We start from the raw sequence: 15,089 nt of genomic DNA, 5'->3' as shown, positions 1-15,089 counted from the left end.
TTTCTGGTTATTAACTGGAGATAAAGAGTCTCATGGACTTTCTTACCCGGGCTGGCTTCCAACTGCAGTCCTCAGATCTCAGACTCCTGGATTACAGGAGTAATTCACCAGTCTGGTGGCTTGGGTATGTGGGTTTTTTTTTTTCTTTTTTCTTCAATCACTGCATTCTCACTATGTTCAAACTTGAGTATGCACCAGAATGTTCTGAAAAACTGATAAAAACTCAACCTTATGGAGCCTAGCTCAGTTGTTTCTGACTCGGTATAATTGAAGGGTATTTCTTTTTCTTTTTTTCTCCTGTCAGCGGGGCCTGAGCACTGTCTTTGAGCTTTATTGCTCAAGGCTAGAACTCCACCACTTTGAGCCACAGCACCACTTCTGGTTTTCCAGTGGTTAATTGGAGATAAGAGTCTCACAGACTTTCCTGCCCTAACTGGATCTGTGATCCTCAGATCTCAGCCTCCTGAGTAGCTAGGATTATAGGCATGAGCCACAGGTGCCTGGATTGTTTGAAGTGTATTTCTTAAAAGTTCCCAGGTAATTCAAGTGGTACTCATTTGGAGATCGTATGTTGACAACTAAGGACTTGGAATGACCTAGATAGGAAAATGGATAAATATCTGCTGACTGAATTAATTCATCTACTTGACAACTATATTGTTCTTCTTGAATTCCTTCAAAAATTGAATAAATGAAGTATTCCTTACATTATTATTTTCAGATATCTTTGGGGGAACTGTTCTTCACTCATCAGAGAAGTTAAGAATCTAAGATTGAGCCAGGCACCAGTGGCTCATGCCTGTAATCCTAGCTACTAAGGAGGCTGAGATCCGGGGATCACGGTTCAAAGTCAGCCCAGGCAGGAAAATCTGTGAGATTCTTATCTCCAATAGTCCACCAGAAAACCAGAAGTGGCAAGATTGCTCAAGTGGTAGAGCACTAGCCTTGAGCTGAAGAGCTGAGGGACAGCACCCAGGCCCAGAGTTCAAGCCCCACAAGTGAAAAAAAAAATCTAAGATCAGGCTGGGAATGTGGCTTAGTGGTAGAGTGGTCACCTAGCATGCATGAAGCCTTAGGTTCGATTCCTCAGTACCACATAAAGAGAAAAAACCAGAAGTGGCATTATGGCTCAAGCGGTAGAGTGCTAGCCTTGAGAAAAAGAAGCTCAGTGACAGTGCCCAGGCCCTGAATGCAAGCTCCAGGACTGACAAAAAAAAAAAAGAAAAGAAGAAAGAAAGATCATATTTTAGCAGTGATTAAATGGGGTGAGCTATGAAAATGAAACTTTAATCCACCTTTTATCCCGGTAAAATATTCATAGCATGAAATTTATCTTCTTTTGTGCTATTACTGGTGCTTGAACTCAAGGCCTGGGCACTGTTGCTTAGCTTTATTGCTCAGGGTTGGTATTCTATCATTTGAGCCACAGCGCATTTCTAGTTTTTTGCTGGTTGTTTCATGAACTTTTATCCCTGGGCTGGCTTTGAACCACAAGCCTGTTTTCAGTCTCCTGAGTAGCTAGGCTTACAGGTGTGAGCCAACGGAAATTGGGGACTAGTATATGCTTAATACATGCTCTACCTCTGAACTATACCCCCAGCCTTAAGCATTTTCAAATATAGGGTTCAGTAGTAATCAGTACACAGACGTTGCTATGCAGCAAATTGAAACTCTATGCCATTGACCAACAACTCTTCGTTTCTCCTATCCTCAGGAAACCTTTTATTCTATACATAAACTTGTGCCAAGCTAAAGTGAGTCTGTATTTGGAATTAGCAATCTGTATTGTCAATTTTTGTGGAGTGCCACAATCCATCACTCACCCACCCAGAAACTTGGAAATTACCCTTGAGTTTTCTCTTGCCCCTCAAACTTTAAAGTCATAAAATCGGTCTTGTTTATGAAGTTCATAAATGACAAAAAGGGAAACATCTGGATTGTTAATTTTGCAGAGCTCAGACTAAAGCCATTTTAACGAGGCTTTGTGAGCTTAGGTAAGTTACTTATTTTCTCAGAACCTTGATTTACTTATATATTTACTTTTATAACTGGAAACATTGGATCAGATGGTGTATGGCTGAATGGTAGAGCACTGACTAACTTGCTTTCCACTTCAACAGGGGAAAAAAAAGAGTAAGTCAATGGGTTTTATTAGCAAAGTACCTTGAAGTATATAGTACTGCACATAAAATACTTTGTAGAACTGACACTGTGTGTGTGTATGAGAGAGAGAGAGGAAAGAGAGAGATAGAGAGAGACAGAGAGGCAGAGAGACTGAGAGACCGATTGACATATACACAGAGAGAAAATATTTGGGGTTTGTCTTGAATTTAGGGCCTTGAACTCTAGCTTGACCTTTTTCTTAAGACTGGTAATCTACAATTTGAGCCACAACCTGACTTCCTGCTTTTTGCTGATTATTTGGAGTCACAAGTCTCTCAGATTTGTCAAACCTTATCCTCAGATCTCCACCTCCTGAGTAGCTAGGATCATAGGTATGAACCTGGTAGGTTCTAAACTCTAACACACACATAACAAAGAGGTAATTGCCACAGCTTCTGCTCTTGTGATTGTGTGTCACTGGTGGCTGCCAAACCAGTGAGACCTGAGTGGGTACACTGATCAAAATTCGGAAGTATCAGCTGTACAGTGAGTGTCATGTGAGGTTGATCACACTGGCCATCAATTCTCAGAAAGGCATCAGATTATATCTAGATGAGGTGGTGCTGTTGAACTCAAAATTGGAAAATGAACCATTTGTGATGGATGGCTAAGAAAATGAGCTTAGTCGCACTGTAAAAACTAAGCCCACAAGTAACAAGTGTGGACAGCTTGAATCAAGTGTTACAAATGATCTGGGAAGCATTCAATTAATAGCTAGTGAAAAGATGGTTCTACCATGTTCTATGCAGCGCCCTAATGTTGTGAAGTCTAAGACCCACACAGCCATACCAAGCACTTTTAGTGACAGTCAGTGGATTAAAGGAAAGTATAAACATCTTGCAGAATATTCCAAATTAAGTAGGAGTAGGATGGACTTCTGTGATCACCCAGGTGGAGGGTTTAGATGACTGCTACTTGAATATAGACTTGAAGGCATAAGTAGTTACATATAGGGCCTCTGGTTTATGTATGGTCAGCTGTGCATTTACTGGACACAATGGCCATCCCCTCCTTAAGTAAATGAGAGTAGAAAGATAGGCTTTCTCCCTAGGCTAAGAGCTGGGGAGCCACCGCTGGTTGTGGTGGCTTATGCGTTTAATCCTTGCTACTCAGGAGGCTGAGCTCTGAGGTTAAAGCTTGGAAGCCAGCTCAGGGCAAGAAAGTCTTTGAGACTCTTATTTCCAATTAACTATCAAAAAGCTAGAAGTGGAGCTATGGTTCAAGTGGTAGAGTGTTAGCTAGATTGAGCAAAAAAGTTCAAGGGACAGTGCACAGGCCCTGAGTTCAAGCTCCAGGACCAGCACCGAAAAAAAAAAAAAGACATTTATATAACACTAAATAGATGTATTTGCTCTTCCAGATAGGTATGAATTTTTGGTGGGATTTGGGGGCTGGAATTGGGTCTTAAGACAGAACCCTTCAGTGGTTCGTTCACCTCAGTGCTAGTCCTCCTAAAGTCTCAGTTCAGGAATCAGGGAAGGAAGATCTAGTTCAAGAGTCAATGGTTCTGAGCTTAGTGGGTATCTGTGTTTCCTTCTTTTCTTTGCTCTCTATGATGCCTCCCCCAGTACCATACTACCATACTAGGGATTGAACTCAGGGCCTCATATGTGCTAGGCAAGTATTCTACCACTGAGCTACTACAACCCTAGTCCTTTTTAAATTTTATTTTGAGAGTCCCACTAAATTTCCAAGGCTGGACTCAAATTCATGATCTTCCTTCTTCCAACTCCCTAATAGTTAGGATTACAGGTACATACCACCACACACAGTCCAGAGTTTCTTATAAGCCTATGTGGTGTGTGTGGGGGGGGGGGGAAACAGAGGGGTGATGGGGAGTATTGAGGAATCTTTCCAGATTGAAGTTAGGACTCTTCTGAGAGGCTGAGCTGGAAGTCCAGAGGCCCAGAGCTCTAAGCAAGTCCATGCTGGAGTGCAGGGCACCTACTCAGCCTTCCAGTCTTCTTGTTGGTTCTCCAATCCTCCTCCAGAACTAGATTACCAGGGCCAACAGAGCTGACCAGGTACTCCCAGGCAAGTACATAGACAGTAGCAAAGGCCAGAGAGGAGAAAACAACTCCTTCCTTTCTCCTCTTTGTGTTTACAAAAGTTTTCTCTGGAGAAATGGAGTGGGAGGCAGAATAGAGGAAGCCTGTGGCATTTTATTAAAGGTGTGTGTGTGTGTGTGTGTGTGTGTGTGTAAGAGAGAAGTGCATTGAAAAATGAATGTGTCTCTTTTCCAATTTCCCCATTACTCCCACCTCCCAGGCCTGCTCATCTGTGCAGGTGGACCCAGGGCTTGTCATTAAGTCTCCGTCTCTGACACCTCTGCAGCCTCCACGCCCCAGGCGCTCAGCCTCTGCCTTCCCTCCCCCTTGCAGCTTCATGCAACTGCGCAGCACCCCTGAAGCTGCTCCCTCCCACCCCAGCACTGGCTCTGAGAATCAGCAATCAGTGCTTCACCAAACAACCCCCAGCCCTTTTCCAACCCCACCCTGAGCTCCTAGATTATAAGAAAAAACAGAGGAAGGGAAGACAGGAGAAATGCAGAAAATACGTGGACTCTAATAGGAGAGATGTATCACTGGCCAGTGTTCTTAAACTGTCCACTTCAATCTGACCATCTGCCCGTCTCTCTGCTGCACATTCTTCTTTCTGTGCTTGTGTGTGTGTGTGTGTGTGTGTGTGTGTGTGTGTGTGTGTGTGTGTGTGTTTGGTGGGGCTAGAACTCAGGGCCTTCTGCTTTTCCTTGGCATTTTTCCTAAGAACTAGTGTTCTACCACTTGAGCCACACTTCCACTTTTAGCTTTTTGCTGGTTAATTGGAGATCAGAGTCTATTAAGTTTGTCTGCCTGGGCTGGCTTCAAACCTTGTTCCTCAGATTTCAAGCCTCCACAGTAGCTAGGATTATAGGTGTGAGCCACTAGCACCTTAGATTTCTGCGCTTTTCTTTGTTCTGTTTTATTTATCATTCATCTATTCTTCATTCACAGATCAAGCTCCACACAAATAGAGCTATAAAACAATTTACTTATAAGCAAAATTGCCAAAGCTCTGGTTTTAGAAACTTAATTTCACCCAGTACTAACACTCTTGCTCAGGGATGGTTCGGATCTATGGTCTTCCACTCCAATTCTCTATGCTGCCCTCCCTGTGTGGGCTCAGCCTTCTCATTGGCCCCCAGATTCTCTCACCTGGGCCTCCTACAGTACACTTGACTGTTATCCACACCAGGCTCACTGAGGGAGGTGGGAGGGATCCTCACTGACCCTTCTGCCCACATGGGGTAGCCAGCAATGCTGTCTTTTCACTTTCCTCAACTCTCCCACCCCAAGTTGCGATCTACTTGGTTTCAGTTCCTCTCTTGAATTCGGGCCACACTCCTCACCTCACCTAGCCATGGATGTGACATGCCCTCACTTACAGCTGCTACCCCAACTCAAATGATCTCTGCGCCTTCTCATCCTTCTTTCCCCTGGGTTCTGACTTAACCTGTGGGAAAGACCAATATCTTACCTGTGTGGGACAGCTCTTCCTTCTTGTATCCTCTGACTCCTTTGCTCCCACCCAAAGCCCGCATACAATGCTTCCTTCCTTAGCCTTGCCTCCTCTCCACAAAGTCACAAGGAAGGGACACCTCCTACCTCCCTCTCTTTATCACCTCTGGTCTCTAGGAATAGGTTCCTGTTCCCCATTGCTCTACAAACCAGCTCTCATCCACTTACATGTCTTCCAATCCAATAATGTCCATTAGGTTCTCATTTTACTTGTCCATAATGCAATCTTTGCCAGGGCTCTTGGAACCCTCTCTCCCTCTCTCCCTCTCTCCCTCTCTCTCTCTCTCCCCCCCCCCCCCCCAGTACTTCTGGGGCTTCAATGCAGAGCCTGGGCACTGTCCCTCAGCTTCTTTTGCTCAAGGCTAGCACTCTACCACTTGAGCCACAGTGCTACTTCTGGCCTTTTCTGTTTATGTGGTACTGAGAAATGGAACTCAGGGCTTCATGCATGCTAGACAAGCACTCCACCACTAAGTCACATTCCCAGCCCACCCTTTCTCTTCTTGTGTCTACTTTTCTCTTGTTCCTCCTCCATGTCTTTTGTGATACTGGCATTTGAACTCAGGACCTCATATTTGCTCAGCTTGCTTTCTTGATTAGTATCCTACCACTCAAGGCACATTCCTCCACCTTGGCTATTGGCTTGAAACTATTAATTTGGACACTATCACTTCCTTCTGTACTCCTAGCTACTCAGGAAGCTGAGATCTAAGGATCCAGATTTGAAGCCAGCCCAAGCAGACAAATCTAACAGACTCTTATCTCCAATTAAACACCAAAAAGCTGGAAGTAGAACTGTGGCTCAAGAGGTGGAGTGACAACTTTGAATAAAAGAAGCTGAATGATAATACTCAGGCTCTGAGTTCAAGTCCTAGGACCAGCAAAAAAACAAACAAATAAACCCACAAAAAACTACTTATTTGGAGATTTTCTGCCCAAGGTGACTTTGAACTGTGATCTTCCAGATATCAGCTTCCTAAATTGCTAGAATTATAGGCGTGAGCCACTGACATCCTGCTGAGATAATTTCTTTTTATTCCTAGTTTGTTGAGAGTTTTTATCAAGAAGAGGTGCTGAACTTCATCAAAAATATTTTTAATATCTACTGAAGCAATTGTGATTTTTTTGGGGGGGTCTGGTTGTGGGGCCTGAACTCTGGGCCTGGGTGCTGTCCCTCAGCTCTTCAGCTCAAGGCTAGCGCTCTACCACTTGAGCCACAGCACCACTTCCGGCTTTTTTCTTTTTGCTTATGTGGTGCTGAGGAATCAAACCCAGGGCCTCTGGCATGCGAGGCAAGCGCTCTGCCACTGAGCCACCTTCCCAGCCCAATTGTGATTTTTTTTTAATCCTTTCTTTTCCCCCTAACTTTTGAGATAGGGTCTCATTATGCATTCCAGGCTGCATAATCCTCCTGTTACTGTCTCTCATGTGCTGGGATTCCAGACATATATCACCGTGCCTAGATACATTGATTTTTGTATGTTGAAACATCCTTGGATTCTAGGGGAAAATTTTTTTTAACAATTTTAAGAAGGCATTGGATTTGGTTTTCTAGTATTTTGTTGAAGATCCTCATATAGGTTAAAATGTTTAAAGACAAAGCAGGGGTGAGGTGGTTTGTGCCTTTAATCCAAGCTATGTAGGAAGTAGGAATCATAGTTTGAGGCTTTGGGCAAAAAGCATGAGCTCTTATCTGGAAATCATTTTTTTTTTTTTTTTTTTTTTTTTTTGTCGGTCGTGGGGCTTGAACTCTGGGCCTGGGCGCTGTCCCTCAGCTCTTCAGCTCAAGGCGAGTGTTCTACCACTTGAGCTACAGCGCCACTTCCGGTTTTCTGGTGGTTTACTGGAGATAGGAGTCTCACGGTCTTTCTTACCCGGGCTGGCTTTGAACCGCGATCCTCAGATCTCAGCCTCCTGAGTAGCTAGGATTACAGGCGTGAGCCACCAGCGCCCGGCTGGAAATCATTTTTTAAAAAAGAAAAAAAGAAAAAGAGCTGCCGGGCACTGTTAGCTCACACCTGTAATCTTAGCTACTCAGGAGGCTGAGATCTGAGGACCATGGTTTGAAGCCATTCTGGGCAGAAAAGTCCCTGAGACTCTTATCTCCAATTAACCACTAGAAAACTGGAAGTGGAGCGGTAGCTCAAAGTGATAAGAGTGCTGGCTCTGAGCAGAAAAATTTCAGGGACAGTGACCAGGCCCTGAGTTCAAGTCATAACCAAAAAGATTCTTTTTAAAAAAGCCAAAAAGCTAGAGGTGCAGCACAAGAGGTAAACCACAGGCTTAGCTGTGTAAGGCCTTGAATTCAAACCCTACCACTGAAAAATAAATGTGAAAAAGAGAATGAAGATAACAAAATACACAAGAGAAGTGGGTCATGATTATAAAATTTAACAGGTGAATTTTGAGGTAGATACTACTAATAAAAACTAATGCTCATGGAGGGGCTGGGAAGGTGGCTCAGTGGTAGAGTGAAACTAATGCTCATGGAAATTAATGTCACCTACCCAAAGTCATAGACCTTTCTGATTGACCATATCAAGTTCTTTTTATTTACGAAGAGTACTGGAGATTTTATTTTTCATCTGCAAAGTGGAGATCCTTTTTTTCAGTAAAGAAATGAGAGAAGGACAAGGAGGAAATTAGCATTTCAATAAACCATCAAGAGTCAGGATCAGCTCATACCTATAATCCTAGCGACTTAGAAGGCTGAGATCTGAGGATCCTGGTTCAAAGTCAACTCAGGCAGGAAAGTGGTAGAGTGCTAGCCTTGAGCAAAAAAGCTTAGAGACAGCTGTTTTGGTTTTCTTTTCCTTTTGTCCTGTTTGTTCATCTACATGTCTTTGGGAGTATAAGGGGAAGCACAGAAATGGAGGGGCAAAGGGTAAACAAATGTAGCAATGATACTTATTGGTCACTATGTTGAAAATGAACTCTATAACTTGTGTGTGGGGGGAATGGGAGGGAAAAACTGAAGAGAACAAGGAAAAGGGTAGCAGTATCCAAAAAGAAATATACTTCTTACCTGACTTATATAACTATAATCCCTCTGTACATCACTTTTATAATAATAATTTTTTTAAAAGATAAGGGAGAGGCTGGGAAGGTAGCTAATGGTAGAGTGCTTGCCTAGCATGCATGAAGCCCTGGGTTTGATTCCTCAGTACCACATAAGCAGAAAAAAGCCATAAGTGGCATTGTGGCTCACTGGTAGAGTGCTGGCCTTGAGCCAAAGAAGCTCAGGGACAGTGCCCAGAGCCTGAGGTCAAGTCTCAGAACAGGGCAGGGGTGGGGGGAAGCTAAGGGACAGTACTTAGGTCCTGAGTCTAAACACATTAACATGGACACACAACACAACACACACACACACACACACACACACACACACACACACACACACACACACACACACGGCAGGACCAGGCTGAAGATCCAGATGATAAGTAAATGCAAGGCAGGCCTGGGCAGATGTGGTAGTTGGGGTTCCCATCACACTGGATCTGGAGTGGGATGTTTTGAGCGCCTGGCCTGGGACATGAGGCAGCAACTCTTGAGAGTTAACCTGTTTGAGCGGGGCAGGTGGGCAGGGCCTCATACTCCCTTAGAAGTGACTCCTCAAAGCTCTGGGGTTGGAATGGATTATCATTAGCTGGTCTTGCCAGTCTTCTGCATCTCCTAGGAAAGATGGACAGTACAAGAGATAGCCCTGTAAGACTAGTGACCTAGGCTCTGTCTCCAGAGAATGGTTTGTTCTTCCCCTAACATGGAGAAATGTAGACTGGCCACAGCACTTAGCCAGGAGGACGAAAGAGCAGCTTTGGGCTGGGGGCTGTGAGTGGCACTGGGCTCTGGCAGGTAGTGGCTGAGCATTCCTGCACGCCTGGCCCCCTTTGCATTAATTACCCACCAACATGGTTTGCAATGCTCTTCTTTCATGTTATTTTAATTAACAAAGATCTCCTCCGAGCAAACCAGCTGCTGTGTAAGTTGTCAAACTGTCAGCACACACAGGATGGGTACCATGGGGACACTAAGTGTGGGACCTACCAGTGGGTCCCCTATTTCCTTGGCACATTGGAATTGGCCCCCTCTCAAATCCAGTTGGACACAAGAATGTCGGGATCAAGGGCACAGAACTTGAGGGAAAGAAGGTGAAAAAATACAGCAGTGGAGGTCACGGGACGTTGATGAAAGTGGACTATACAACTTGTGGGTGGAGATGGGAGGGAGGGACTGGGAGAGAATGAGAGAACTGATGACACTGGAAGAAAGGAAATGTACTCATTACCTGACTCATGTAATTGTTACCCCTCTGTACATCACCTTTATAATAAGAATAAAGTAACTTTTAAAAAGTTGTCAAGATTTGCCTTGTGAAGGTTAAAACGTGCTTGTGATTTTAAGTATCACTCTCCCACAATACTGTGAAATTTGTGAAATTTATGTAATCACTTAATCTCCATAAAAAATTGACAGGATCAAGCTGGGTGCAGATAGCTCATGCCTCTCAGTTTCTCAGGGGGCTGATATTTGAAAACCATGGTTTGAAGCCAGCCCTGGTGGGAAAGTCCTTAAGACTTACCTCCAATTAAACAGCAAAAAAAAACTAGAAGTGGAAGTGTGGCTCAAGTGGTAGAACCACCAACCTTGAGCGTAAAGCTAAAAGTGCAGGGCTCAGCTGGGTAGTGGTGGCTCACGCATACAATCCTAGCTACTCAGGAGGCTAGAATCTGAGGATCACAGTTTGAAGTCAACCCAGGCCAGAAAGTCTGTGAGACCCTTATCTCCCCTAATCTACTAAAAGGGCTGGAAGTGGAGGTGTGGCTCACTTGGTAGAGCATTATTCTTTTTGTTTGTTTTTTTTGCCAGTCATGGTGCCTGAACTCTGGGCCTGGGCACTGTCCCTCAGCTCTTCAGCTAAAGGCTAGTGCTCTACCACTTGAGCCACAGCACCACTTCCAGCTTTTTCTGCTTATGTGGTGCTGAGGAATCGAACCCAGGGCCTCATGAATGCAAGGCAAGCACTCTACCACTGAGCCACCTTCTCAGCCCGAGAGCATTATTCTTGAGCACAAAATCTCAAGGACAGTGTCTAGGCCCAGAGTTCAAGCCCCTGGGTTGGCACAAAAAAAAAATAAAAAGAATGTCAGGAGGCTTAGAGTTTAGACCAAGTTAGTTCTGAATGATGATTCTCCCAGTAATTAGTAATTTACTGTGAGACTTCAGGCAGATATTTAACTTCCCTGAGTTTTCCTCATCAGCAAAATGGGGATAAGAATCCCTATCTTGTCACAAGGATCGTAGTTGATGATGATGTAATAACATGCTTTGCTAAGCCTTCAGCACCTGATAAATATGATTTACGGTTAAGTCATGTATTCTAGACACTTCCTGACGGGACCTTGCAAGTTCATTACAGCCTGTGAAGATCCTTTAACCAAAACATACGTGGGAGGACTGGGGATGAACCTCATAGGGAGAATGCTTGCCTATGAATGTGGACCTGGATTCTACTCCCTCCTCCAGCCCCTGAAAGAAAAGCAACAACATGGGAGAAATCCATTAGTTCTCACTATTGACTTTCTCTTTTCTAGACATTATCCCTCTGTATTCAATGAACTCTTCCTTTTTCAGTAACCTGCCTCTCAGATCCAACTCTTCTAACATTAGGAAGGACCTTACACTCATCTTTCTTAGTTTTTTCCCTTCCCTATCAGGTTCCTGGGAGGACCAAGCATTCTCTGTGAAGCTCTTAAAGTTTATGTCCAACTTTCCTCACTGGGAACAAGAAATGGAGAAAAGAATGGATGATTGGGCAAGGCTTCAAGAAGTAGGACATGGTTTGAATTTATCTCTGAAGAACAACTAGGACTTGGGTAAAGACAGTGGATGAGAGTGAAAGACGATGTCCCAGGCAACAATAACAGGTTCCAATGCCCAGGGCCAAGAGCTATCATGATATATTTGAGGAGCTGAAGGGATGTACAGAGGCTAAAGGAGTAGGTATGAGATGAGGCTAGAGGGGAAGATATGTCTATTCTCAGAATGCCTTCTGCACCATCTTTTCAGAGTTAGGACTTCATCTTATAGGCAACAAGAAGCTGATGAGAGTTTTTTGTAGACAAAGGACATACTCAAATCTGTATTATTTCCTCTCCTGCTCTCTCTTCTCACTCTCCTTTTCTTTTTAGTTAACATCAATTACTTGTATTTGAACATGCATTTTGAACATGTTCATGTATGATCACAGTCACTCCTTTATTATTCTTCTTCCTTCCTTCTCCTTTCAAAATTTTTTTTTTGTCAGTTGTGGGTCTTGAACTCTGGGCCTGGGCACTGTCCAGCTCTTCAGCTCAAGGCTAGTGCTCTACCACTTGAGCCACAGTGCCACTTCTGGTGGTTAATTGGAGATAAGAGTATCACAGACGTTCCTGCCTGGGTTGGCTTTGAACTGCAATCCTGAGTAACTGGGTTACAGGCATGAGCCACAGGTGCCCAGCCTCAAATATATATATATATAATTTTTTTTTTTGGGTCTGGTCTTGGGGCCTGAACTCTGGGCCTGGGCGCTGTCCCTCAGCTCTTCAGCTCAAGCCTAGAGCCCTACCGCTTGAGCCACAGTGCCACTTCCGGCTTTTTTCTTTTTTGCTTATGTGGTGCTGAGGAATCGAACCCAGGGCCTCATGCATGCAAGGCAAGCACACAACCACTGAGCCACCTTCCCAGCCCTCAAATATATATTCTAAAGGGGTCATTGACATGAGGTGTAAATAGTAAGTGAGGAAGGAGTGAACTCAGGGAATCCAGGTAGATGTCACTTGTGTTCAGGTTAATGCTGAGATTCTCAGCCCAGAGCTAGCGGCTCACACCTGTAATCCTAGTTACTTAGAAGGCTGAGATTTGAGATCATGGTTCAAAGCCAAGCCAGAAAGGAAAGAGAGACTCTTATCTCCAATAAACTACTCAGAAAAAAAAAGGCTGAGGTTTTCAAGTGTATACACACAAAAAAATTCCCTCCGTGTGTGTGTGTGTGTGTGTGTGTGTGTGTGTGTGTATCTTTGTTTTGTGCGAGTCCTGGGCTTTCGCTCAGGCCCTGGGCTCTGTTTCTGACCTGTTTTGCTCAAGACTAGCACTCTACCACTTGAGTCACAATTCTGCTTATGACTTTTTTGGTAGTTAGCCAGCTCAGTCTGGCTTTGAACCCTGATTTTCAGATCTCAGCCTCCTGAGTAACTAAGATTACAGGCATGAGCCATCAGTCCCTGGCTGAGTTTATTTTTTAAGGTAGAAGAAATTGAAGCATATTTGTACAAGAAGGGAAGATTCTAGTAGAGAGCAAGAGACAGCAAATGCAAGAGGAGGGTGGAAACAGTTTCTAGAAGAAGAGGGTGGTGCTGGGGAAAGGAGTGTGTACCTAAATGAGCAATTATCCTTGAATCCTTCTTAGATGGGAGGAAGAGGAGGTAAGGATGAGAACAAATATGAGTTAGGGGATCAGTTAAAGGGCTCTGATCATGATGGGCCCTAATCTGTTATAGTCTCTGTAAAGAAAGAAGGGTCAGGCATGGCAGTTTATGTCTGTATTCCTAGCTACTCCAGAGGAGATTAGTCTAACTGAGCAAAAAGTTCTTGAGACCTTTATCTTAACCAGCAAGTTGGGTGTGGTAGCACATACCTGCCTGCAATCCTAGATACTAATAAGAGGATCACAGTCTGAGACCAGTTCCAAGTAAAAGTTCAAGATTTTATTTATTTATTTTTTTTGGATCTGGTCGTGGGGCCTGAACTCTGGGCCTGGCACTATCCCTCAGCTCTTCAGCTCAAGGCTAGCACTCTACCACTTGAGCTACAGTGCCACTTCCAGGATTTTTTTTTATTTTTTCTGCTTATGTGGTGCTGAGGAATTGAACCCAGGGCCTCATGCATGCAAGGCAAGCGCTCTATCACTGAGCCACCTTCCCAGCCCTAAGATTTTATTTTTTAAAAAAGACTAAAGCAAAAGTAAAGCAAGAACAACAACAACCTGGATGTGTGGCGTGGGTTGTAGAGCATCTGCCTCACAAGCTCCTGGTCCTAAATTTAAATCTGATACCATTAAAAAGAATAAGGAAGAGAAAGAAAGAGAGAGAGACAATAAAGGAAAGAGGGAAGAAGGAAGGAAGGTAGGAAGGAAGGAAGGAAGGAAGGAAGGAAGGAAGGAAGGAAGGAAGGAAGGAAGGAAGGAAGGAAGGAAGGAGGGGGAGGGAAGGAAGAAAAACATGATGGTAAAGGCAGGAGGCATGGAGAAGTGAGTGACAAGAGGGTTTAAAGCAGTCATGGGGAATGGCAGGGACCTGTCTGGGGGCTGCTGAAGCACTGAGACTCTCCTGAAAGAAAAATAATAATATTCTGTTCCTTGAATGAAACTCTTCTTTTCTCTGAACTCAATGTTTTCATCACCCAAGTGGGGACTCATCTGCACACTGCTCACCTGCTTGGGATGTAGCAGGGAAAGCAGACAGAGGGAAGAAAGGGCCTGGGGCAGCTGAGGTTGTGCAGACCTCCTGGGAGATGCATTGATGACTGGTTTTGGCCTGGGGGAGGCCAGCTCTTTAAGATTAGGGATGGTGGCAGGTAGGACTCAACTTCTGCTATGGTGGATGCAGTGTGGGCTCCTGAGTATTTGGGAAGAGGAGATCAGCAGTCTGTTTCTGTCTCTGTCTCAATCTTTCTGTCTCTCTCTCTCCCTACTCTCACTGCCTGTGTCTGTCTCTCTCTCTCCCCCCCTCCTCTCTCTGCTCCCCCTTCTCCTTCCCTGTCTGCCTTCACCCTAGACAGATGGATTCTTCTGAAAAACAAAGGTGCAGGTTGTCGAAATCATTTGGTAAGCCATTGTTTTCCCTGGCTCCTGATATTAAGTCCACTCTGCCATCCAAGTGCTGGAAGACTTGCAACTTCATTCTGTGTGGGTAGGTGTCTTAGTAGATTCATGCACCTATATAAACATATAAACCCTGGCCAAATAGTGAGGGCTTCAATGTGAGTCTGTGTGTTCATGGTTGATATATGAGAGCTTAGACTGTAGGCTTACATGAATATGAGCTTTATGGTCAGTAATCATGATAGTAATTCTCAATTCCTAATAAATATTCTTTTATTTGCACCACTTGTATTTTTGCAGAACATATCAATGTTTCTCATTGAATCCTCATAACTTTAATTTAAGATGGAATATTCAATAAAAAATTTCACATAGCCAGGCTCCTGTGGCTCACACCCATAATCCTTGCCTCTCAGGAGGCTGAGATCTAAGGGTCACAGTTCAAAGCCAGCCCAAGCAGGAAAATCTGTGAAACTCTTATCTCCAATTACCCATCAAAAAGCCAGAAG

Source organism: Dipodomys spectabilis, unplaced genomic scaffold (assembly GCF_019054845.1).
Source record: "Dipodomys spectabilis isolate Male_0828 unplaced genomic scaffold, ASM1905484v1 ptg000002l, whole genome shotgun sequence".
NCBI lineage: Eukaryota > Metazoa > Chordata > Mammalia > Rodentia > Heteromyidae > Dipodomys > Dipodomys spectabilis.
The sequence above is the reverse complement of the archived record's forward strand: the minus strand, read 5'-3'. Positions refer to the sequence as shown.